Source organism: Bactrocera latifrons, unplaced genomic scaffold (assembly GCF_001853355.1).
Source record: "Bactrocera latifrons isolate USDA-ARS-PBARC rearing strain unplaced genomic scaffold, ASM185335v1 scaffold_137, whole genome shotgun sequence".
NCBI lineage: Eukaryota > Metazoa > Arthropoda > Insecta > Diptera > Tephritidae > Bactrocera > Bactrocera latifrons.
The window spans coordinates 842,425-845,832 of record NW_017534819.1 but is presented as its reverse complement, the minus strand read 5'-3'; positions in this window follow the sequence as shown (position 1 = coordinate 845,832).

Genomic DNA, 3,408 nt, shown 5'->3' with positions numbered 1-3,408 from the left:
CCCGCCGCCGAGCAGCCAGCAGCCGTTGAACAACCAGCAGCAGCCGAACAGCCAGCTCAGAGCGCACAGTAAATTGGTCTAAGTGATAGCGATGCAGGCCAGTTGAAGCCGAAATGACTGCATAATCGAAAAGTCTTATAAGAGAACCCTAGGGGAAGCCAAATAAGATGTTTTATGAATTTGTGTAGAGATTTGGAAATAAAAAAATTAGTATTGCAAATATATTATCAATCTTTCACAACCAATTGAAAAGTATAAACATTTTTAGGCAGATCTTATAACTASATATAAAGAAAAATTATTTTCTCCTTCACGGCGGCGATAGCTAGGGCAAGTGGCATAGCATAATAACGAAAAAGATGTTATCCCTCAATTTTATTTTATTTCCGAGAGTAAAGGGTGATCCAATTCGAGGTTCCCTACTTTTTTAAAGAAATAACACAGAAACTTTACGGAGAAAGAACGTTCTTTGGAATTTATTTATTAAAGATTATCTCAATTGTTGGGCGGAGCTACGTCTCAAATTGTTCCTCTGTTGAGTCCAATATTCGACTCGTTCGAGCATGAGGATTGTTAACTGGCGAATAATAGACGTGGCGTTTTACTACAAWATCTAAATCGAAGCGRKATTGTCCGTATAGACTTTAAACTTTACATATYCTTACAAGAAAAATTTTAACGATGTGATATCACACGATCTTGTTGGCCAATTGAACAGCTCAAAACGCGAAATCATCTGCTCTCCGAAGTGTTCTCTAAAAAATGCATTGTGGAAAGTGGCGCAGTCTTGTTGAAACCAATTGTCGGAGAGATATGAACGGATGATTCCACCGGCTCGCAAACCACACCAAACTTTAATTTTTTCTGGATAAGTTGGCAGATCTTAAATCTCTTCAATTTGTTCGATGTCGACAATGCAACAATTTTGCTTGTAAGGCTAGAAATAGGACTCGTCACTGAACAAAATTTGGCTCGAAAACATTGGCCCTTCTTGGAACTTTTCAAGATACCATGGAGCGAAGCGAAGTCCCTTTCAATTTAAAATCTCGATGTAAAATACGCCAAGTCGTTCCATACGTCAATCCGAGTCACAGCAAATGGCGCCGAAACGACATTATTTACAGAACGTGGATTTTCGTAAAAAAGTTGAACAATTTGTAAACGTTTTTCAGGCATAATTCTTTCCACGATAAAATAAAATTACAGCTTGACACGACACACCCTTGATCTTTCAAAAAAAACAAAAGGTTATTGAAATAACTCTACTTGGATCTACCTTTATATAGTATACCATATCAGTATACTTATATTAGTATATAATTGTCCGTTATGTCTTTGCGAGATGTTTCGATGAGGTCCTTCATCCATTTATTGTGACCTGCCTAATGTCTGTGGAACTAAGAACTGTGGAAATACCCTCAAAGCTATAACTTTGCAGTCCGAGAAATAATACTTATTGAAAAAAAAAACGAATATTTTTGATGATTTTCRGAAGAGGGGTAAGGCAGCACGCACAGCTTCAATTTGTCATTGAGAACGCTAAGTACTCCAAACTCCGTCTTTAGAAGTCTGAGCTGAAAACTGGAAGGAAACCGTGCTTCCGTAGCATAAATTGAGGCAGACACTTGAGTATGTATGTCCATATCACTTACCTTTCCTACACCTGCTTGAAAAATGAAAACCTCACTTGTTTCTTTATAAAAGCAATTTTTATTACATTTTCGCTATTGTTATTGTTGTTTGGTTATTTGTATATTTSTGTGTGTTTTGTATAAGTGTTCGTATGTACGGTGTAAATATGTTGAATGTTGTTWTGGTGCAGCATTTCAATACTAATTTTGCTGCTGCACAATGTATTTTGCAAATGCACAATTTGTTGTATTTGTATTTTATAATAATTTCTATGTTATACAATTGTTTCACTGAATACTTTGAGGTTTTTTTYTTTAATTTGCAGGCAAGCTTTGTTTTATCTTTAGTAATATGTACTTTATTCTATTTTTGTATTTTGCTTTTGTGTGTTTTTTTTCTTTAATTACGTTCAGATAAATGTAATCACTCAATATTTATTATAAATTTCATTGATGTTGTTTTTGTTTTTTATTTTGCATATTTTTTGTAATGGTATTAACATCAAGCGTGTGTGTCTGTCCATTTGATTGCGTTGCTTTTAGCGTGAATCAATTCTTTATGTGGCTGCTTTGCATATTGTATATGTAAATTAATTTTCTTTCATAATTTTTATGTTTTTTTATATTTTTATGTTCTTGGGTAGTTTATTATGTCTGTCCAATTTGCTTTCATTGTTTGCTGCAGTTACATATTATCGATACCATTTTGAGTTTTCGTGTATCGAACATATATTTGTGTGAAAACAGTTCCAACATTTAAGGGAGAACAATACTTGTTTATCTTTAAATTTATTTTCTAACATTTTGCACAATAATTTAGCAAACTTTTARATGTACAAAGAAAAGTTGGTTGTCGCTGTTTTTACCAGTTATCGTTTGGTCGATATAAGCAGTTTTTTTTTTTGTTAGTAACTGTACATATATATTTGCGATAACTGAGGGAGGATGAATGAGCTGAAATCCATTTAGAAATTAGAATGTTCTCACTATAGTATAAAAGGAAAGAAAGGARATAGAAAGTTCTCACTGTAATATATTCTGGGATTTGAGCATAAGAAGTTGTTCTCTCGCCCCTAAAAAGTGTATGCCTTTTATTTCAAAACCCCGTTTGTTAGCATAAGCTAGTGGCAATTTTTTTATATTTTTAGAACACCCTGACGACTTCGTTTTAACCTCTAATTAGCTGCTCCAGTTCTTCTTGGCCATTCTTATGTAATGTGTGGAATTCACTTCCTTCAGTATGACGACTTACCTATGATCCGACCTACGAGAACTCAATCTATGAAAACAGAAGCACTCGAAATCCAAAGATTTCCTTTAGTCCACCAYTCAAGCACAGAAAAGCTTATCTCGTTTTTAAGCCAATAGGTCATSGCTTACTTATATCTAACAATACTGCTTTAGTCTATAAATGTTTAAGTCCAGAACTAGCTCATCGCTCCACCTAACATACCGAACACACATATATAGCCGAAACTCAACCTCACTTTTACTATAACCGAAAACTTTGTGTTTATAATCATTTCCTCCGTGTACTTAATGTTAGTTAATTTCATTTCATATTTTCTGATATGCAAGGATCAAGATTTCCAMTCTAAAACAAAGTAGTTTCTAATTATACGAACAGTTCACAAATAATACACCTCATTTCAAGGACTTTACGCAATTCGTTTTACTAGCACATAAAGTAATTACAGTTATCTTTTAAAGTATGTCGATATTTAGTGTTTTACAACTTTTATTTATTCCTTTTTTATCATGTTTTTTTTTTTTTTTT